This window comes from Pistacia vera, unplaced genomic scaffold (genome assembly GCF_008641045.1).
Source record: "Pistacia vera cultivar Batoury unplaced genomic scaffold, PisVer_v2 Contig217, whole genome shotgun sequence".
Lineage (NCBI taxonomy): Eukaryota > Viridiplantae > Streptophyta > Magnoliopsida > Sapindales > Anacardiaceae > Pistacia > Pistacia vera.
This window is the reverse complement of record NW_022196021.1, coordinates 1,647,130-1,672,253: the sequence shown is the minus strand read 5'-3', so window position 1 is coordinate 1,672,253 and position 25,124 is coordinate 1,647,130.

Genomic DNA, 25,124 nt, shown 5'->3' with positions numbered 1-25,124 from the left:
GATGGCCGCACTGGAAGCCGAGAACAATGCACTTCGGAGAGAAAACGCATCCATCAGGGCCGAAAACCAGTCTCTTAAAAAGAAGGTGAGTCAGTTCTATGATCTGGAGCTTCTGCCTTGCCAGGTACCTCCCAATCGGTTCTGCGCCCCTATTCCATCCATGCAACCTCTCTCCACACTAGAGCATCGGCCCTCGGTCTCCGGTAAAGGGCCGCGTCCATTAAGCACACTAGCACTCGACGACTCCGTCTTGACTAATGGAGACAAAGATATGCCAACAGAACACCATCTAGCTGATCCATCCCAGCCTCGTGATCAAGACGATCCAGTAACAGAAAGCCCGCATCCGCAAGGCCAGCCCATCCTTACCATCTCGCCTCACCTCCAGTCAACCACCACAACACAAACCCCCTTCAGCTCGGTTCACCCTCGCGGGTTGAACGACCAAATCAAACTAACTCCAACACTCGAGCTCATCCATCCTGATGGACCGAGCGACTACCAGACAACTCCCCTGACCATTCATATAGGGCGAAGTAATAGAACAGTGACAATGGGAGTCATCCAACCAGAAAGAATGAACGAAGATCCATGCTACCAAGAAATGCATGATGGAATGATCCATCAGACTGCCCTTCGAGGGGTGACCCAATGAAATGTGTCGAGGATGAATGCAATAGCAGACCCAGTAAGACGGGATGACTCGGTAGTATCCCCTTCTCCTATGGAACAAGTTCTGGCTAAGAGGCTGGCCGACGTCGAGGCAGTGATGAGATGCATTCCAGGAATGCCGGTCCCAACCAAGAAAAGCAGGCCCCACTGTTACGCTGATTCACCCTTTGTGGATGAGATCGCCCTAGCCGACATGCCCTAGAAATTCACCATCCCCGACATGAAACCGTACGATGGTACCACAGACCCGGATGACCACATAGCCTCGTACAAGCAGTAGATGTTCACAGTCTCAATACCCCGATCACTTAGGGAAGCCTGCATGTGCAAAAGTTTCGGTTCTAGTTTATCCGGCCCAGCACTTCAATGGTACACGAACCTCCTGAACGGATCCATCAACTCATTCGCCCAGCTTACCAACACCTTCGTGGAACAGTTCACCAGCAGCAAGAAACTAGAGAAACTGTCGACTGACCTATATTGAATATACCAGATAAGGGGAGAGCCACTGAGAGAATATGTTAGCAGATTCAACAAAGAAAATATCTCTATCCCATCGTGTAGCCCCGAGACAGCTATGGATGCTTTTAGGAAAGGCCTCCTCCTGGACAGAGAACTGTACAAAGAACTTACGAAGCTGGGTTGCACCACAGTGGAAGACGCTCTAGCCCGGGTAGTGATCCAAATAAGATGGGAAGAAGACAAGATGAATCGAGCGGCTCATTCCAGATATGAATCAAGACAGAATGACAGGAAGCCAGAGCGCAGACCGGTACCAATCCCTAGCACGTAATACGGGCCGACTCAGAAAGCCACATGATCACCGGCCCGCGAGAAACGATATTAGGCAGTTCGGATCGAACCAACACAAAATACCGGAGTACAACCTCAACATCGAACCAACGCAGGTCATAGCAATAATGAAAGGAATGGGATCCACCGTCAAGTGGTCTGGCAAGCTCACCCCCGAGGTCAAAGACGTCAACAACAGTTGGAATGCCGTTCACCTCAAACGCTACTACTTCTAGGTGAACTTTGTCTTTGTCTTTTTCGTTTTTCGTTTTTTCATTTTAAAAAGGATGAGTGGGCCTATCCACCTCCTCTTAGACAGTCGGCCTCATGGCCAAAATATTTAATGAAGTACTATTCAGAAGTTTTTGTCTCCAAATCGACCCCGGTCGATGAATTACATACACCTTCGAATCGACCCTGCTCGATTCACAATGACACCTTCAGATCGGCCCTGCCCGATAAATGTACTAACTCCTTCAAATCGACCTTGCCCGATAAACGTACTGACACCTTCAAATCAGCCTTGCCCGATAAACGTATGTACATCTTCGAATCAACCCTGCTCGATTCACGATGACACCTTCAGATCGGCCCTGCTCGATAAACATACTGACACCTTCAAATTGGCCCTTCCCGATAAACATACGTACACCTTTGAATCGACTCTGCTCGATTCACGATGACACCTTCAGATTGGCCCTGCCCGATAAACGTACTAACACCTTCAAATCGGCCCTGCCCGATAAACGTACGTACACCTTCTAATCAATTCTACTCGATTCACGATGACACCTTCAGATCGGTCCTGCCCGATAAACGTACTGACAACTTCAAATCGGTCCTGTCCGATAAACGTACGTACACCTTCGAATCGACCCTGCTCGATGCATGATGACACCTTCAGATCGACCCTGCCCGTTAAACGTACTTACACCTTTGAATCGCCATGCTCGATTCATGATGACGCCTTCATATCAGCCCTGCCCGATAAACGTACTTACACCTTCGAATCGACCATGCTCGATTCACGAGGACACCTTCATATCGGCCTTGCCTGATAAATGTACTTTCACCTCTGAATCGACAATGTACTTACACCTTCGAATCGACCCTGTTCGATTCACAATTACATCCTCGGATCGGCCCTACCCGATTCGCGAGTTGCACCTTCGTATTGGCCCTACTTGGTCTATGAAACTTAGCACGACTTATGATTCATACCACCCAGTCGGTCAGATCCGACCCAAGAACTGAACTACAGCTTGACTTCGTTCATCCAAGGGAATGTACAATCGGTCGACCAGACCGAATGAATGGTCCTTACACCATTGACAAGCAAAGCACCAACCCAGCCCAACATAAGGCCTACATGCCTTAACCACCTGGCCACTCTAAAAAACATACACGACGTAGTGCACCTACAAATGAATAAACAATGAACAGTTCATTCACCCAAGGAGACAACACCAGAAGTCAAAATGGTCAAATGTTATATATAGCATCAAACGGTCCAGTTCAGAATACAAAAAATGGCACACACGCTAGACAAAAGGGCATCGCAGGCCCCAAAATACGTAAATAAAGAAAAACGCTAAGTATCCTCAGCACGAGCCTCATCCTCCATTGCCGAATCGGTCACCATGTTCGCACTGCTAGCGCTCGGCCCAGCAGCCTGGCCGTCGCATCATCAACACTCGATGGCCTCGGCTGGCTGAGGTAAGGCACTTGCTCGTCGTCTTGCCTCCCCGGATGACTACATCCTTCTTCCAGCAACTCCTGCATGAGTAGGATGTCTTAATCTGGATCCCAATGAGAGGTCTGTCCTTCCTTGAACTCCAGCATGAACTCACCTTGGGCCTTAATGATAGCATCATCAGCAATGGAGATGCACTACTCCCTGAGAGACTCGACCTCTGCGGTTCTCTCGGCTAACTCACGCCTCAATCTCTCGACCTCATGCTCACTATCCCTGAGGTGCTGCTGACTCTCATGCTCAGCCTTCCAGGATGCTGCCTCCTTCTGGCACAAGCTAGTATTGACCTTGGATACGTCATGTATCTGCTTCTCCTGCGCCACGACAGACTTCCTCAAATAAAGACTGCTAGTAAGTACCTGCACAATAAAACACTGCCATCAGAACAAAATTCAATAACAAGAATATCGAACAAAACTGCCATACCTGAACGGCATGGGATACCCCCCAATCGGCTGCAGCAACTGCACCCATCTGGTTTAGACGCGTCTCGTCCGCCGGAAACAAGAAAGAATCGGCAAGCTTGCTCATAGAAGTCGTATCGGAATAAGTCGATGCAGTAGCTGAAATCGTGAATGTAATCGTCCCGGCCTCTTCATCCACAACTGCAGCATGGGAAGACCCAGCTCTGGCTGTAGGCTGCTGACTCGGCGATGTCGTCAATACGTCCTCCACCCTCACGTCTGCCCTGGTCATCGACTCCCTCCTCCTCTTCTCGCGACGTCAGGCGATAGACTCGCTCGCACTCGGGACACTTAACTTCTTCATCAGTGACTCTACAAGTGCAAACTCTCCAACGGTTAGTGGGTTCAGCCTGAACTCACCAAAAATCAGCTGATTGCAGTACCGACTCAGGAGAACTTCCCAAGTCTGCTTCAGTGATGGGAAGGGAGTACCTCGCTGGATTGCCTCTACACCGGCCCGAAGAATGCTAGTCCTCAAATTTGACTCAGCCAGCACCACTCGCCAATCCCTCCGTTCCGACGGAATAGCCAACACACTCTAGGTGCAACGTCTAGGCCGTCTCCGCTCTGCTCAGCCCGATTATACTCAAGCTCTGCAAATAAAAAACACAATCAAGATTTAGTAATCAAAGCACAAAAGAAACTACTAAATTCTCACCAGTGGCTCGCCAACCACCCGGGATCTCACCCTGCCCTCTCTCTCCAAAACCGGCCTGACCCCTCAGGAAGAAGTAGCGGTCTTTCCAGTTCTTATCACTGGACCACAGGATGGTAACCAGGTGAGAGCGATCATGCCTCAAGTTTAACAAGTACCGACTTTTCTCCTTATCATTCCCTTTCAGGAAGTACGAGTACAGCAGCTCGTGCAACCCGAACCTAACTTGGTCTCGAACACACAAATCCTCCAGGGCCATTAGCAATCTCCAAGCATTTGGCATAAGCTAGGAGGGGGCAATCATGAAGTGGTTCAGTACCTCCCAGACGATGCGAGGCACAAGCAACCTCAACCAGTCATGAAACCACTTCTCATAAACACATATCCAGCCCTAGGCCTCCCAGTCGACCTGCTCATACGACCGCGGCACCCGGATATCAACTGAACTGGGGATGTGATACAAGGTCCGGATACGCCAGCACGGGAGGGTAATCTCTGGTCAAAATCTCACTGCCCGGCTGGCTCGGCACTTTCTCAGAGCTACTACTGGACGAAGATGGACTATCGGCCCCTCCGGAGTCTTCCCCACTTTCCCCACGCCTGCCTGAGCCACTTGGCCCAGCCTCACTCGACCCTGGAGCAGTTATACTAACACCAGTCGGCACGCCCACCGGAACGCCCCCCTCAGGCATCATCACTATAGTCAGGGCACGCTCATACTCATCCCCTGGGTCTGCCACAATCCCGCTCGAACTAGCCGATTCAGAATCTGACATGTTGGCTTGATCGCCCAACCCGACAGATCGACCCAAGCCTCGCTCCTAACTGCCAAAAATGATAAGTGTCAAGTAACCACCCGAACCAAGATACCGACCGATCAAGATTAGAAACAGAGTTGTCACTCGTCCCTCAGTACCGATCTACCTACCCAGAAACAATTTCCCTTAAACCTTGGTCGACCCTCCCGACTCTAGATTCAAGCCTTCCTTGGCTCGCCCTGGGTGATCGATCCAGCCAATCCCTGATCAAAATATCCCCTCGCTCGCCCCAGGCGACCAACTCGTCCTCAAGGTCAATCTAGAGTCTACTCGCCCTTGCCCACCGACCTATCAACTCAGAGTCACCTTCTCGATCTGGACGACCGACCACTTCTTCACTCCGCTTCGCTCGTTCGGAGGGACCAGACGACCTAACTACTGCGATTCCAACAAGATTGCAACCTATTCGGTCAGGAAGACCGACCGAATAAACTTACATCTAACTCGACTTTGCCTTCCCGAATACCATCCAAAACGTCTAAAAAAGGCCCAAAAATCAGTCAAGACGCTGGAAACCCACCGAAAATACCAAAATTCATGCCTATTCCAAAAATCTATATTCTGAACTCCTCAAAACCCGTCGAAACTACTTGAAAGCTTAAGAACTTCAATCTATCTTCCAAAAACACAGCAAAAACTACCAAAATAGACAAAGAAACGCAGAAACATCATGAAAATGAAATATTTACCATGAAAGGAGCCAAAGTCTGCCGTGAGAAACTGCCGTTGTTAAAAAGAAATTGAAAACGCAGAAAGAAAAAAAAATTTGTTGTTCTGCAGAAGAACAGAAAAAAAAGAAGCAAATGGGAGACAAACGGCCTGCTAGTTCGTTTTTTAAGGGAAATCTTCCAGATGAGGACAAGTGGCGTCTCGCGATTGGCTGGTAGTCAACAACTCTTCGTTTTCCCGCCTCGAAAACAATGGGTCGATCCCCACCGAACACGTGGCAGGCATCCATGGCACCTAGGAGATCGTGATGCCGTACGAGAGTCGTACTCGATCGCCCTGTCATTTTGATCGATCCAGCACACTACTCACGCCTGGTCGACCAGCTTGGAATGACCCTGTCCGAACTCCCTACATTCGAAAGGTAGGAGGCCTTGTCCCTTCATCCCTCCATAGCGGAAGAATAGACAGCCAGTGGTCGAAACTTGCATATCCTTTCTACTCGATCGCTCAACCCTCCTGACCGACTTAACCCTTGACTCGTGAAGGCACTCAAAATGCCCCACTCTTTTATAGCCCGGAAGGCCCGGCCGACCGATCGGTCAGTGTGGAATAGCCCAGTTCGAGCCCTCAAAATAAGACAGGAGGCCTCACCCATTCATCCCTCTGTAGCGAATGAATGGGCAACCTATAGTGAGATGCCTCACCCACTCGATCGCTCCAGCATCCCAACCGAGTGAAACTTTTTAGCAAGCTTATTAATTTGTTCGATCTGGCATGACGAGTGAGTACCCCGTCTTAACTCACCTTGCTGGTCTAACGGATGTACCGAATGATCACGTGAGCACTGATGCCTAGTTCTATCCTTTCAGCTTGTCGCACCGATTAGGCACACCGCAACAATGGCATACTCTGGGTCAAGAGCGGAAACCGAACGATGTCCAAACCAAAAATCACCCACAACGGTCAGATCGTCCACACCGATGATCGTTCATCCACGAAGGAAGACCGAGCTCGCCTCGAGCGCTACCTACTCTCTGACTTAAAAGACTCTTAACTCAAAGAGTGGGGGACAAACTGTTAGGGCCAAAAATCATCCTTGGCCCAAATAAGAAAACAGGACCGCTAGTGAAGAAAAGACCGGGCCTAGTCCTAAAAAGGCCCAAGCCAGATCAGTCCCATTTGATAACGAGATATGGCCGACCCAAACCATCTGGGCACGGGCGTCCCAGTTCCAGTTCACTTCTTGGGCCTATAGGCGAGTTCCAAGCCCACGGCCCACTGATCATATTCTTGTTCCTGATCAATTTCCTACTCGAAGTTACTTTCCTGATCAGAATCACTTTCCTATCTGGACACTGGTAAGACAGCTTACCACGACCCTAATTCTCCTAGGGTTTGCATCAGATTCACATTAGGACTCCTACTCCCACCAAGATTGGGAGACCAGACAGTCACTATATAAACAGAGGCCAGCCCTCTCACAAAAGACACACTACATTATACCTTCACACCCGAAGCTCCTATTTGAGAGCTTCACATCACTGTCGTAATCACAGTCCCCGACTAGACTTTCGGTAATGTCTCTACTCCCTAGCCCTCACTATACTAGCCTCTTTCAGTCTTGCTGACTTGAGCGTCGGAGTGCCTACGGCAAACACCACCCCGGTGTTTCCCGTTCGCTTCACGTGTTTGTTTCTCTACGTGTGCAGGTGCAGCGGATTGCTAGTGGCCTTAACCTCACGGGATCAGACCCCCCTTCCGTACAGATAGATTTTTACGTCTACAACATCCAAATCAAAGTATGAGTTATGAACAGCTTTGAGGGAAGACATTAAACAAGGTGGAAAAATTGTCAAAATGAATCATTTTTCGATAGTAGAACTTGCATAACAATTGCGCATTTGATTACTTTTCGAAAAGTAGGCTATAGATTTCTTTTCAATCAGCAATCTTCTCCTCCATCCGTCGTCGGCCACTGAATGATCTAGTTGTTTTCGGCCGTTCAATCTTCAAACTTCAAAGCTATGGTAACAATCTAAATATTGTTTTGATTTAAACTTCAAAACTTCATTTTTATTTTTATTTTTATTGTTTGTGTTTGATTGGAGTTGATTGTGTTGAGGAGTGTTTTAGTAGATTATAGGTAGCTATGTACTACAAACAATCACTAAAGCCGGTTTGTTTTCTTATGTAAAAAGTTTTCTTGGTGGTTGCTATTGTAGTTTGTGGGTGTTGCAGATGGGTTTCTGTGTTGGTGTTTATGCTGCAGGAGGGTGTTCTTGTGAGCAGGTGTTTTTTGGTGTGTTTTGGTGCCGTTGTGATTTTTTTAGAAAGGCCTGCTAGGAGCTTTTGTTTTAGCTTGGGTTTTTGCTCTGGCTTTAGTTTTTGCTGGGAGCTTTGTATTCTGTCCGTTGTGTTTTGGTGCTGTTCTAAATTGTTCTACTTTTTTAATTATATATAAAATTTTTGAAATGGTCAAGAAAATCCTTATCATATAATTAAGGTTAAAATATTATTGAAAAAGATTCCCATGATAGATTAGAGGGTTTATATAGATTGTGTGTGATATAGACCCTCTAATCTAACCAATAACTCTTAATTGAGTTTTCTTGAATGTTTTTTTTTTTTTTGTAGTTCTGAGAAGGCTTCACGTTCTTTTCATATTTAGTATTTGACCTAGCATCTATTTCTAAATCCTAATTTATTGACCATATTCTAAATTAGATGCCGGAGTTTTACACTAATCAAACCTATCGTCTACTCCATCAGGTTTTGTAGTTTTCTAGATTATGACCATATTGATATATACTATCCATTATAATTCATTATTCACTTCGAGTGAACGGGCTAAAATCTTTTAATAGGGATAAATTAAAATTAAAACTCCCATATAGGTATAAATCGGAAAAGTTCATAAATAACGAACTATTGGTTCTAAGCCATCTTCAAGTAAATCAACCATACAAAAATGTTTCTTGCGTATTCTTGATGACCATCGTCTTATACTGAACTAACATTTAGGTATATATATAGATATAGATATCTGAAGTATCTGTCATTATCTTTCTAAATGTATAATTTAAGTCTTATCAAAGAATAAGCGATTAGCTAAGGCGCTTGTACCCATCCCCCTCTTTTGTTTGGAATCTGCATACTCTCTTTTGAGCAGTTGTATCCATTCTTTTGTTTTGTGTGTCTAAAAAGATGGACACATTTGTTTGTCTCTTTTTTTTTTAGGACCTCCTCTTGGGGTATGTCCCTTATTAGTTTCCTATATAGTCTCTATTCTTTTATAAAATTTACCTTATAAAAAAAGAATAATGATTAGTGAACATGATAATATTATAATTAAGGTTGACTGATCAACCTTAATTATAATATTATTCTTAAGTAAGATATTTAACAAAAGCATATAATTACGTGTAAACAAGAAAGTATATTACAGAATTTGAAAAACGCCTTCAACCACGCTTATATATGTAAGATCCTATGCTATTAGAGGTAAACATGATGGAAACAAGGTAAAATTGGTGTAATATGAAGTAAGGTTCCTATGGCATGTATTTATACAAAATTAGGGTGGATTTGTGACCTTATTAAGCTTTACAACTCTTGTAACTTGAAAAAGGAGTTCAAGATCTTCAATAAATTTGATGAAAATCCTTAAAGTGTATCCACCCCAAGATGAAGAAGAGAGAACCTATCTTGAGCTTGAGAGTGAGATATTTTTCAATTGAAAAATTAGGTTAAATTCGGGGATAAACACATATTTATATACAAGGACCATTTTGCAATAATTTGAAATTGTTCTCAAGTCCTTGAATTAATATGAATTCTATATTTACACTTAATACAAATTCAATATTATTTTCAAGTCCTTGAAATAATTTTAATTTAATATTAAATCATTATTGATCCTAGGTCCTTGAATTAATTTCAATTTAATATTAAATTCTTGATTTAAACAAATTTATAATCAAGGCATATAAAATAATCTCATTTAATATTTAACCCATTATTGAATCCAATTCAATAATATATTTTAGTTCATTATTGAATTATTCAATAATGACCAAATTACCTTATTACTCTTGGTAAGTGCTAGCTTTCCATGAGTAATCATTTCTCATCAATACATAAATTTGGATGCACACGTTTAAATCTGAACATCGTTAACCTTTAACGATATGTATTACTCTCTCTTCTCATACTTGGTTTTTAGGTGTGACCACTTAGGTTCACTGTAACCTAGTTGTGGGCCCAATATTGCAATTCGATATGTTTTATCATAACTCTTTATGATCGAAACTTCCACCGATCATGGTAGGTATCTAGCAATGCTCCATAACCCCTGAGCCACAATGAAGTTAACCTCCAATGAACCTTTTTCCCGATCATACATTCTATGTAGTAAAATCGCTCCATCGTCTAATCTCGATTAAGTATAGGCTCATGGCATGTGAAAACCCTTAACTTAATCTTTATCCAAATTGTCAATCAATATAATGGAACATGTCATCATAAAACTCCTTTTCATATGACTGTTTTGTACTCTAGCAAGAGATTTATTTTTTCCAATGTTTATTGACATTCATCTAGGAACTCGGGATCAAACTATTTCAAGTCAACGAGCCCATCTTGACTATACACCATATAAATCATATGCATCATATGTCGAATCCAATCATGATGTCTTCGGTCTAACGATCAGTGGTACACTAGTACGATCCTACAATGTATCGTTGACCACATTCTAAATGTCCATGTGATTCATCGTAACCAATCATATTCAATAAACAATTTACCAACCGTTTATCCATGCTAATGCTTTAGTGATATAACCCTTATAATAACCCACACTAATACCATCTCATGATATTTAATGGAGACATTCAGTATGTCTACTATGCAATGTTATTGCCCAATTAGCATTACTTATGTAGAGAATGCTTCGATGATTTGATCTTCTAAAGATCTGTATTACCTGGACATCTCGCATGCATTATAAATACTATAAATGAAGCAGTAAACATGTGAAATCAAAACTCTTTCTTCCATTCTTAAAAGAACATTTACAAGATATAATGCCCTAAAACCGACAACACAATTGATTCCTAGAGCATACACTAACAATATACATGCACAAAACTTTGATATTTAATATATATCCCCTTGTTTTTTCACTCTTTTCAATCATTTTTCTGCTATCCTATTTGGATTAAAAAAATATAATATGTGTTTGTTTACTTATTGGGATCATTATTTTGAAAATCAATCCGAATCAAATAAGATTTTTTCTATTAAAAATGAAAAGTGGGTGGGACTTGTTTTCTATTATCCTATTCTAATACTTTTCCAACTCAATTCAACTAAAAACAATTATCTTTCACAATAAAAGTTTATAAATTAACAAAAACACCACCACCATCTCCCAAGCCATTGCCGACCGCCAACAACCATCGCTGGCCACCACCAACTACGGCCAGATTTTGGCCATCATTGACGGCTTCATTTTTGGGTTTTTTTTTAAAAATTTTTTGTGGGGTTTTTTTGTTAATTTCTAAAGTTTTATTGTGGGGGGTGTTTTTGTTAATTTTTAAAGTTTTATTATGGGGAGTGTTTAGCTAAATTAACAAATATAGGGGATTAAAAAATCTAAATATTTTCAAAAAAAATGTTTTTAAAAAGTGTACCAAACAACTATTCAGCATTTTATATTACTTTGATATAATTTTTCAAATATTATATCAAACATATTCTCAGAATCCTATCATATTCTATTTAATTCAACTCAACTCAACTGAAAATAGTTTTTTGGAATATTATGGCTGTGTTTTGTACACTTTTTAATATGGCATTTCTAAAATCTTTTTCTGAATAGGATACGATGGGATTCTAAAAAAATGTCTGGCACATTATTGGAAAATACTTAGATTATTTTAACCCCCCTACATTTGTTAATTAAGCTAAACACTCCCAATAAAAATTTATAAATTAACAAAAGCACCCCCACCCACCCAATCAACTGTTGGTAGCCAGCCACGACCGCCGGACAATGGCCATAAATTAACAAAATGGTGCACGATCAGCCGGATCTGGCCAGTTGTGCGTTGATCTTGCCTTTTCCAACCAGAATCTGGTCGTTATCAATGGTCAAATATAGCTGGCCGAAAAAGGCAAGATCAGCACATGACCATCCAACTGGCAGTGCATCGTTCTGATGCCAATGGACGGCAATGGCTAGCTGCGAATGATAGTGACTTGGGTGGGTGGGGGTGTTTTTGTTCATTTATAAACTTTTATTGTGAAAGGTAATTGTTAAATGTTTTGAATTAAATAGAATATTATTGGATTTTGAATTAAATAGTCAATATTAAAACAAACACATTTTTTACTGGATTTGATAGGATAAAATAGAGTATGAAAAGTGTACCAAACACATATATATTTCAAATAATCTACCAAATAGGCCCTGTCAATGTTTGATTTAGATATCTTACGGTTACTTTCTTGGTTGTGTTATTTTATTTTATTTTATCACTTTGAATGCATTAAAAAGGGAAAACCTTTATTTGATATGTTTATGAATTCGGACGATTTATTTTATTTATTCATGAGTTGAATAATATTACTTGTACCTTAGAAATTTGTTTTTATTTATGTTTAAAATGATAGTTTGATAATAATTACTATCAACTTCCACTTCGTTGTTCCAATGGCCTACACCAACCAGTCAATCCAATTTTAGTTATTTTTATATAAAAAAAAAATTAATTATTTATATAATGAATTAATTAAGTTTTAATATAAATTTCTTTTGTGATTGAAGAATAATATATGGGTACATTCTACACATGCAAAATCAACTTTATAAATAATATGATTTTTATAAATATTTCAAATTACAAATTACAAATGAAATATATTATTAATTAATTAATAATTTATTTAATAATTCATCTTGGTTTCATGGGGAGTTGGTTTAACCGCCTAATTACAAAAAGATTGTAAATGTGAATTAATCTATTTGGCGGCTGCTTCTTTTTTTTTTTTTTTTTTTTTCCTGAAATAAATCAGAATGCAGTACAAAATGAAAAATTTTGACAAGGTGGCTACCAGCTCTCCGTTGACTCGGTGGTGTCCATGCTTTGGATATCATGTTGTTGGTCCCGGGTTCGATCGTGGAGGGCTGGTACACAGAGTAAACGACTTTTTCCCACCCAAGGTTTGCTTAATGACACTTTCCCACCCAAACAAATGAGGTATTTTAAAATACCTTTCTTTTTCTACAAATTTTTCTAACCTTTTATTTTTCTCTTAAATTTATGACATAAAATGTAAACCAAATTTGGTATTAGCATTTAAGTTGATTTTGCATTTTAAATCCATTGAATGTACATGTTTAATTTGCAGTGGACATTCAATTCTTTGTATTTGATAATATGTAAATATCATTTCTCCGTAAAAAAAAAAAAAAAATGTATTTGGAATCATTACCATCTATGGACATTACGAGAAGCTTGGATTGAAATAGATGTGTACAAATTTCATTAATCTCATAAGAAAGTAAAAAAGACACAAAGGGGGAAAGTTATAGTGAAGTGTAAGAGTAAACCATTTAATTGACTGATTGATTTTCATACTTCTTACCTAAATTCCATACTGAAGCTGCAATATATGACACTGGTGCTATTGTTATTTCTATCACTAGATTAAAGCTGAAAATATAAATGGATACAAATATCAAGATCAGAGCTATCAAATAAACCGCCATTAGATCAGCAATATTAATGATTTTACATTCAAACTTACAGCCACGCTTTTTCAAATTATTAAAAAACAAAAAAGAATAACTCTAAAATATTATTAATAATTTGCCAGAAAACCCTAGTCAAAATATATTTAAATTGTTAAATTAGGAAATTATGGTATAAAAGGAGTGTTGGTGTAGTTAACATATTTCTAGAGAAGCCAAACCACCAATAATAAATAAATACAACTTTTTTTTTTTTTAACCTAAGCTATTTTTTTTTTTTTTTTTTCTGCTAATAAAGAGCCAATGACACTTTCACCCCCTTAAAGGCTAAAACAAAAACAACTAACAAGGTACCGCCACCAACTCTGGAATTAGCCACTTGGGCCCCGTACCATCAATTTTTTGTGTTAAAGTTAACTGAAAAGAGGGCAAAATTGACCTTTCAAGTTGAAATACAATACAAATTATAATATGAAATATTTCAAAATAAAAAAATTAAAAAAAAATCAGACCTACACTATAAGATCAGGATTGCGATCTGAAATGTAAAATTATTCTTTTTTTTTTTTTTTTCTCAAATACCAAAGAATCAGAATGTACGAACAAAAAAAAAAAGATATGAAAATACTGGTTACCAGCCATCTGCATAAAATTTTTAATTTATTTGTATCCAAGTTTTTTATTTTTCACTTAATATACTTTGGGTTATATTTTTCTTAGATGGTATTAAGGTCAATGATGTATTATTTTTAAACAAATTTATGCCATTAAATGAGAGCCAAATTATGGCATTAGCATTATCTCCTAGCGTGACAACAATTAATTTCTAGTTGATTGGCATTAGCATTATTTACTTTGGATTAACATTTCTTTTCTTACCTTTTTCGTGGTATCCCCGGATGAAAAGCCTGCAAATAAATAAAGACAAAATAAAAATTTTCTTGTCAACATACCTGGCCACCTTCGCGGTCAGACCTTGTGGTTTGGGCCTTTGAGGTCCCAGGTTCAAGTGTTGACAACAAGTGGAGGAAACGAAAAAGAAGAAGAAAATTAAAAAAAAAAAAAAAATAGAGGTATTCCAAAATACCTTTTTTTTTTTTTTGTTTGCTCCCCCTGTAACCTTTTCTGTTTCAACATCAATATATTTTTCCTTTTTTTTTTTTTTTTTTTGCATGAATAGTGATGATGAGGATTGGTATACCTTTTTTGCAACCTTTTGTGTCTCAACATTAATATGTATTACCATTTTTTTTTTTCTAATGTATGAATAGTGATGGTGGGGATTGATATACATTGTTGAAAAGTTAGTTGTAATTTCCTTTTTTTTATTTTTTTAAGAAAAATAATAATTACAATAGTTAATTACAGAAATATGTTTTTAGCTTTACAAATACAGTAAAATCTCTCTATAGTCATAATAATGAGACCACACTAATTTTATTAATATAAGAAGGTTATAACTTAATAAATGTGTAGTTATAAAATCTTCACAATTTTATTTTCTAAAATTTTTCTAACTCCCTTTTTGATCATTTTAATTTTGTTTCATGTTTGTAGTGTAAGATTAATAGCATAAATTTAATTTATGCAATCTCAATCATTGAACCACAAAACCAATTTATAGTTTCAATTCAATGACAATCCAAGATACACATATTAGTTTATGAAGAACTGAATAATAAATTAGAGATAAGGCAAACTTGACTACGCCATAGTCCGTGCAGAAAGCTTTTTCTGAAATCTGGAATTGATAGATTGTCGATCGTATGGACTTGTCTTTCTTTCCAGTAACGCACAAAATGACAATATTTTATAATAAGGTTAATTTGTCGTGTGTTTGTAAATGGGACCTAGCCCATTTAATAATAATTTATTAGGCCCTCCTATTAAAGGCTCAATAAATTAGGTAACCCACACTTACATCGTTATAACCCATATCAATTAAATATGAAGCATATAAAACTTTCAAAATAAACAATCACACATTAGAATGTCTTATTGTACTATGTGTTTACTCGATCTAATTAAATCAAAATATAATTCATGTAAAACCATAATTATGAAATTTTCCAACATGTAGGCCAGGCAAGCCATCAAAACATTAAGGCATCGAAAATGTTGGTTACCAGGTACCAGCCATCTGCATAAAAATTTTAGTTCATTTTTTTTTCCAAGTTTTTATTTTTCACTTAATATACTTTGGGTTTTCTTTTTGTTTGATGGTATTATTTTTAAACAAATTTATGCCATTAAATGAGAGCCAGATTATGGCATTAGCATTATCTCCTAGCGTGACAACAATTAATTTCTAGTTGATTGGCATTAGCATAATTTACTTTGGATTAACATTTCTTTTCTTATATCGCTACATAATGTCATAGAAATGTGTTTATACAAATGAAATGTGTTTATTTATGATAAATGAAATGTCACAGAAATGTGCTACATAATTTTTCAGAGCATAAAATCATGTAATAAACGAAATAATTTAGTTAACAAATTTGTGAGAGAAACCAAAACAACAATAATGATACAAAAAATTTCTCTTTTGAATTAGAGATATAACATGATACTTGCCTTAATTACCCTTAATTAATACTGTACTATTGAATATTGATGTCAAAAACTCTCGAGATTGGTGTAAAAGGAAACCAAATGAGAAAATTCTTGTCCAGCTTCCTTGTTACCTTGGTGGCTTCTTGCCTTGTGCTGTTTGGCATCAAGCACCATGGTTCAAGGTGTATGACACCCTAAAAAAAGGGAAAAAAATATACATGGAGGGGAAGATGATGAAGCTAAGTGTATCAAAAAGAGGTATTTTAAAATACCTCCTTTTTTTATTATTATGACATTTTAAGAGAATATATGTTAATTATATCTTTTAACATTTTTTGTTTCGGCATTAATATTTTTCCTTTTTTTTTTTTTTTGGCAATTTATGATGGTAAGGGTGAGGATTGATATACATTATTGACAACCTAGCTGTAACTTCCCTTTTTTTTCTAATAATTAAGGAAAAATAATAATGATAATACTTAATTAAAGAAATATGTTTTTGGCTTTACAAATATGCTACATTATCATAAATGAGATAAGAATCCGAAATAATTTCTCAGATTTCATTTAAATCAAATGTATTAATATACTAAACAACCATTCCTAATTAGCTTTAGATGCCAATAAATTTGAACAAATACTGTATTTTGCTATATAAACAGTCCATTTCATCATCTTTTTTTATATTAAAAGTTCTATTCATCTTATAATTTTCTTATATATATTGGAATTATTCTTTTTTCATTTCAAGATGTTTCTTATCATAGAACACTTTTTGCACCCTTCTCTATTTTAATTTTCAAAAATCTTCATTCACTTTGTTCTTTTTTTCTAGATTGGTGTTCACAGTAACTCATGTTTTCCTAGTTTAGAAAAAATATTAAGTGGAAAAGTGAGATATTAGATCAATGCATTATTGTATATCATTTTATAGGCTAGCAAGTAGTCGAAATAATAAGCTCCTTTGATGTGATTGCTCAAGGATCAAAGCCGATAGTCATGAAGTATTATCGATCATATTAAGAGAGGATCTGAATTTCACAAGGATTGCAATTAGAAAATTGTGATATAATTTGTACACGAGCCATTGTTAGCAAACTAAAGTTAAGAGAATTATGAAAAATGGTTTTAGCTAATATTGTCGATGACAAGAAAGGTGTTTTTACTTTATTTAGAAATAAGATTGGTTGCGAAGTAGGTTTTGGATGAATTAGGATTTAACTAAATACTTGAGAATAAATTATCTAATTAGGGAGGTGGAATTTTTAGTAAAAGGTATTAGTTTTCTAAAATTTTCTCTTCGATGTATTATTTCACTGTAAAAAGTGGACATAAATGTACTTTTGGAGATTATTCAATATATAAGTAAACTTTAGTTTCACGTTTTATCTAAAGATACTAATTTTAAAATTATAGTTGAAATTTCCATAAAATTTGTGTTATTTTCACACTCAAGTTTCATTTACTCTCTACATTCGAATATTATTTAAACCTTAAAATTGCTTCTATGTTTTCCTTCAATATATAAACAATCTTAATTACGTCAAAGCAATAATTGGGATTTAATATGGAAATAAAATGAGAATCAATATATTAAAAGAGTCAAGGTTTGGCCTAAGTAAATAAAGACCAAAAGAGTCTTTAACAAGATCTAACCTATAGACATCTAACATAAACATTCTATCTTTTAAATTTCAAGTAATGTTAAAATTGAAAATTTGTAATAAGAATGAATACAAACGAAAGACAACTGGATGATATTAGGTGGGCGATTTTACATTATAAAAGTTGCTTTTTCATTATTCACATATAATTAATATGCATTTAGAAATGTTTTTACTTGAAGCATTTTAATTTATTAACCATTGGAAACATATTCATGATATATATTTGTAGATGGTAAAAATCTATGGTTACGAGAGGAACGGATCCTATGAGATTGGGGTCATTGACAATCTTCTAGAGTTCCACACACAAAGAAGTAAGTGTCAAGCTCACGAGGGACACCAATGTGATGTCTATCGCTATAACGCCCACACGGAGGTATGTAATTTAATTATAGCCCTTAGTTGATTTTTGATAAAGTTATTTTAAAAGAATATGAAGAAAATGCCTTAAAACTTGTATTAAGGGTAAAATGGTATTTTCACTCAAAATTAGTTGAAAAAGTGGAGAGTGAAAAGAGAGAGAATTTCATGTAAAATGCAATAAAAATGAGGGCATTATGGTAATTGACTAAGGGACATAGATGGAATTTTCAAGGAAGTGTAAGGGCAAAATGGGAAAGTATAGTTATAAAATAAGATATTAAGGGTTTGAAACCCTTATTTCTCTCCTTCCACCGCCACTTTCCTTCTCAATTTTCTCTCAAATTTTCACTCAATTTTTCGAGGATTTTTAAGTGGATTTTAATAAGGTTTTGATCCTAGGCAACAAGAGGTGAGAATTCTTGCTCTATATATAAGATTTATTTGTGTAAAAGTTGAATTCTTATTAAGGTTGTGCTTAGGGTTAAGAGAAGGTTTGAATCCAACAAGAGTAGAGAACTTTAGTGGAGACTACTCAAGTATAAGGGAAGTAAATTCCACTCAAACTCCAACTCAAGTTAAGGTTTAAGAAATCAATTGAGTAGAGATTTCTTTAAGCATGTATATGTTATGATTGTTGAGAAATTGAGATGAGATTGATGATTATTTATGCTTGTTGTTGGATATATTTGAGTACAATAAGTGTTTTTGATTGTATGATGATGGGTTGAAATTCGATTGAAATTGTAAGAGTTTAAGAAAATGTTTGGGAGTGTTTTGCCGTGTAGGGATTGTGATGATACATGGGAGTTTTCTCTCATTTTGGATGGTTTAAGAAACAAATAGAATTATAATTAAAGTAGAGTTTGTCTATGCACATTTATTGTTTGATGAAATGCCTAAGAGAAGCATGGGTAGGAGTAGAAACATTAATTTTATGCAACATTGCATAATTGCATGTCATGAGTGCGTTTAAATAAGAATTCTAAACATGAGCCATCCATATGCATATATTTGTATATGTGTAGTAACTTAAGAAAGAATAAAGAATTTTAAGACTAAAACACTCTAAGAATAAAGAGCAAGAAAGAAAGAAAAAATGTTAAAGAAGAGAAAATAATAGGTTGTTGCGATGGGGAACCGTGAGTGCTAAGAAGAAGTTCCCACATACACGCCACCTTAATTGAGTGGCATAAGAAGAAGAAGAATTGTACGACCCGTAAGAGTGTATGTGGATGAGGATTGTACCAAGAAGAATTCCTACATGCACGCCACCTTAATTGAGTGGCCTAAGAAGAAGGAAAGAAATTGTACGATCCGCAAGAGTGTATGTAGATGAGGACTGTACTCACTCACACAGCCAAGGTTCCGAATCCATACATCAACCGAGTCCGATCGGCGAAGAATAAGAAAAGAAAGAATAAGCAAGAATAAGAAAGAATGAGAAAGCTTGAACAAGCAAAGAAAAGAAAAGGAAAACAAGAAAGAAAAGAGAAGCTTGAGCAAGCAAGACAAGAAAGAAAAGAAAAGAAAAGAATAGAAAGAAAAGAAATAGAATAAGAAATAGAAAGAAGAAAGAAAATGCATTTTTATGCATTATTGCACATGCATTTCATTCATACATATTGCCATGTATTCCATCATGGTTAGAAAGAATAGAAAGATTGGAAAGAATAAGAAGAAAGAAAGAACAGAGAGAAGGGAAGAACAACCAGAATTAGGAAGAAAGAAAGAACAGTAAGAATTAGAAATAGAGAAAGAAATGAGAAAGAACTAAGAACGAAAGAAAGAAGAAGAGAATTAAGTAAGGAAAGAACCAGAGCGGGAGAAGAGATAAGGGATTTACTTACTGAGCATTTTTGTGCTCACCCCATTGTTTTTCCATGTTTTGCAGGAAATAGGTGAGCAGCGGTCGGAAGGAAGTCGACAAGTGGAGAGAATTGGCATTACTATCCATCGTTGCTAAAGTTTTTGTACTTGTTATTTTGGTATATGTAAAGAATTATATTTTATAAGTAAAAAAAAATTTGGGCCCAATTATTTTTCATATGCTAAGTATGTATGTTTTTATTGTATATATTCTAAAGTATACTAGTAGGAAGAAGTCATTACATTTTTGGTATCAGAGCCAAGAGTTTGGGATTTGACAGTGTGTCATTCTCACCGTCGCGACATTCTGTAGCCGACCGTTGTAAGTTAAATTTTCTTTTCTTACTTAAAGTATTGCATGAGTTGATTAAATGTTGTTGTTTTGTAGATGAGACGTAGAACCCGAGCAAGTAGTAAGAAAGCAGTGAGTACGGGGGAACCTTCTAACCCACCAGAACCAACTCCCTCTACCCTTGATGAAGCTAGAATCCGAGGGATTGTACAGCAAGTCTTAGTGGAAAGACAGGGGAGAGTTGAACCAGAAAAATTGAAACCCCCGTTCAAATACCGCCTACTAGAGGGGAAAAGGAAAGGCCAGTACCTCAGACAGTACAGACTCAGATTGAACCGATTTATGGGCTTCCAAATCAACATCAGCGGGTATCCCAACATTTGTTGCAGAGTTTGTTAGAGCTTTTGTCCCAACGTTTGCCTTTGTCGTTGCCCTTGGACAAGGTAGTGTCTTAGCGGGTATCCCAACAGTTTTCTTTCTGTTTCCCTCTGTCTAGCAAAGTTACCTTTCTTATCTTTGGGTTTGTTGGTGGACTTTCTTTGGCTGTTCTAATCTATCAAGCTTTCCACAACTGCTATAGTTGTGGCAAGATCCTGTACTCCTTGGCGCTTTAGCTCTGTCTTCATCCAAGATTGCAGTCCATCTATAAAGTTGAAAAGCGAGTCTTTTTCAGGATATCTTAGGGATCTCCAATGTCAAGTCGGTGAAGTCCGAGATGTAATCACGCACTATCCATGTTTGCTTAAGCCTTCATAAGCGAGTTTTCACCCCATCCTTGATGTTTTCAAGATAGAACTGTCTTTTAAGCTCTTTCTTGAAGTCATCAAAGTTCAAAATAGTGCACAAACCTCTCTCAATGTCTCATTCTCTTCTCTTCCATCATAACCTAGCAGTGTCGATGAGATAAAGGACTATGCTTTCTATCTTAGAGGTCTCCTCCATGATGCCTACAGCTTGAAAGTACTTGTCTAGTCCCTCCAAGAAGTTGTCAACTTCTTGCACCCTGCGTGAACCACCAAAGCTTTTAGGCTTTGGCACATCAATCCTCTGGCTTTTAATGGCATTGTTGCCAGGTTTTGCTATCATGGCAGACTTGCATCACGTTAAATCTGCCTACACCTCCTCCAAGTGAGCGAGAGTGCTGCTAATTTCTATCTAGAACATGACGTGTTTTTGTGAGTTCGCCCATGAACTCATCGTGAATTTCCCCCGTTTCAGTCCTCAACAACTCCTCCAGTTGGACCATCATGGTCTTCACAACAGTATGGATTTTGATAACCTCTGTCTCTCAAACGTCCACCCGATGATCTAGCTCATCCGACTATGCGCTCACCCTTTCTTCCACACGAGACAGGCGTGAGTTAAAATTGGAAATAAAGTCTTTGGACTTACCTTGCGACTTCAAGATGTTGGGGTCGACTATCTCCTGGTGACCACATACTTGGGTAATCTCAATTTCAGACGACTTGGATCCTTTGATCCGCTGGCATTATCCTTTTCCATTGTGTATCGACCGAGGCTTTGATATCAACTGTCACATACTTAGTTTTTTGTCTAAGTTGCATACGGCCTTAACACTATGGAATGGTGTTGAGTAGCCTTAAATTCACACAAACTCAAGGACTGGTAGAAACAGGAAATAAGTAGGAAGAAAGTATAAAGAAAATTATAAACACTATTGCTTGAATTGTTGGATCCTACATATTCATTTACACAAAGTGTGGTGCCCTCTTTATAGGCCTGAACCTCCCAAATGAAATGTCTATATACAATGAATCCTTCACACCTAAGTTTCTTGCAACTTGCATGCTAGTTAGCAATGAGTAGGTGTTAGAGTGACTATAGCACGAGGTGACTGCATCTTGGCAAGAGGTGGCTGCAACTTCCTTAACAATGAAGTTTGATAAGAGCTTGAAATTACAAATTAACTTAGTGGTTTATGGGGATTATTTGTGAGAAATTAGGCTTAAATTGGTATATTAGCTTAATATTTGCATAATTGTCTTTTATGGGATCACGGGTGTGTTTGAGTATTTTTAGGTTATTAATGCTAAATGTCACCCTCAGATGAAGAATCATGTTAGCAACGGAATGAGTGATGAGTAGAAACAAACAGATCGAGAATCGGAGTTGAATTGAAGAAGTTATGGAGTTTTGAAGTTAAAGAGAAGATACTAGCTTACACTCCAGTTTGAACATATTTCAGGATTTCAACAATAACTCGAGTTGTAGACCATGGATTTGGACAATTCTTGGATCATTGTAAGGATGATTTGAAAGGCTACATTTCATATGTTTATCACTTGGCCAAATTCAAATGTTATCATGCTAAAAATCACCATCTCTGAAGTGCTGAAGAATGATAAGGTTTGAACCGAAGAAGAGGATTTGGAAACCATGCCGCAGCATAACAAATTCCAAAATCAACCATGCGCAACATAGTGTTGTGGCACACTCACGACAATTAGAAATTTTCTTTTCGTGTTTGACTTGGAATTTTATGTTTTAGGAGTCCTAAACTTAGTAGAATAAGGGGAAACAAAACGCTAACCCTTCTTAGATATAAATACAAGTCTTTAGCATTATTTTAGGAGATTTTCTTGGAAAGAATAAGAGAAGAAAACCCTGTAGATAAGAAAAGTGATGGAATTTCTGGAGCTTTGATTCGCAATATAGAGATGTTCTTCTTGTTTCCTTTCTTATAAACCTATGTTGATTATTTTAATAAAGATGATTGTTTCTTTCATGTTTATTATGAACTAAATTTATTTTCTAAAGCTAAGATGTAGCCAAATCTCTTGAATATGTATTGAATGACTTGTGTTTATTGCTATTGAGATTGCTTCCTAAGTTTTATTATTATGCTTAATGCTTTTGATTCTTAAGGGCTCCAGAATTGGATGAATTAATGGACTAAGTTGAGATCAAGAGATGATGCTTAGTTGGTCTAAGGTAGTAAAACCATAGGTTGAGCGACCGTTAAAGATAAATTATCGTGACTTGTGAGGTTTTGGTAAACTTCATAGAGCGTAATGATCTCCGATTGCTTAAATCTAATTAGAGATAATTCTGGTTAGTAATTAGGAGTTAATTTAGTAATTGTTCGAGAGAAAATAATTAGAAATTTATGGAGTTTGACCTTTAAAAAGAGCTTAATGAGATTAGTATGAGTTGTCAATACATATGAATAAGAATTCGTGTAAAATCTATGCCCTAGATTTGTCATCTTGAGATAAAACCAAAGAATTATTGAGTTTGTCTTCGTTTCAGTTTTGTTTTTAAAGTTCAATTGTTTATTTTAATTTAGGTTTTTCTTGATAAAATTTGGATTAATCAAATAGTAACAGGATAGTTTATTTTGGTAACTAATAGTAGTAATTCCTTTGTGTTTGATATTCGTATTCGTATACTTTATTACTTACACGATTTTGTACACTTGCGAAAATCACAACAAAGTTTCCTTAGTAATGAAGAAACAAGTAACCTCCTTCAAGCTTTCTTACTAACAAAGAAACTGCCTAATAGCTTCTAGAAAGTTGTTGTGCAAGTTGCCCATGACATTGTGTAGGTTGCTCGTGACAACATGCTATTATTGTAAACAAATAAAATGGTATGTTTTTTAGGGTGAAGAGGTATGGGAGAAGATGGATTGTCTTCAAGAATTGCCCACAAAGTAAAATGCTTGATTTAGATATCTTAAGGTCACTTTCTTGGTTTTTTTTTTTTTTTTTTGAATGGATTAATAAGGGGAAATTTTTATTTGATATGTTTATGAATTCAGATGATTTATTTTATTTATTCATGAGTTGAATAGTATTACTTGTACGTTAGAAATTTGTTTTTATTTATGTTTAAAATGATATTTTGATAATAATCACTTTTATGATTACATAAATACCATTGAAGTTAGTTCATGTGATGATATTATAATTTATAGTTGATGATTTTAACTTGGAAGTGAAATTTATATATATATATATATAATCTTTTGTGCATCATTTCTAAGCATTCTAATCTTTACCCATCACACTATTACGTAAAATAACAAAATAAAATTCCAATGGTATTCATAACAAAATAGAATTCAAAGGCACAGCATTTTATGCTTACTAGTACTTATCCTTACAGGTTATCATTTTTAATTTTCTTTTTTTATAATTATTATTAAAGTCATAGAGTTATTCAAATTACTTTTGTAAAATAATCTAATTAAGTTAGGATGAAAGCAAATGGTTATTATACAATCAAACCTAATAAAATCTACACAATAAGACCACAACAACAACTACCACTACGTACAAGAGGCAATATTAATTAGGGTAAAAAATCGGGCACTTTCTGTGGGCAAACGGCTCGTCAAAATCTGGTAATTGCACAAGATTTTGACTGATTGGCTCATGTTAGTATTTTTAGGACCGATTATAACGCTAATAATAGTCGTTGGCCACTGTCAACTTCCATTGTCGTTGTTTCAATGGCCTACACCAACCAATCAATCTAATTTTAGTTATTTTTATAACAAAAAAAATATATTAAATTATTTATATAATGAATTAAATTTTAATATAAATTAAAAAAATATTATATATATTAGGTTTTTTTTTTTTTTTTTAATACCAAAGAATCTAAATACATGATAAAATAAAAAGATTTGACAACGGTGGCTACCAGCCCTTTGTTGACTCGGTGGTGTCCATGCTTTGGATATCATGTTGTTGGTCCCGGGTTCGATCGTGGAGGGCTGGTACATAGAGTAAACGACTTTTTCCCACCCAAGGTTTGCTTAATGACACTTTCCTAC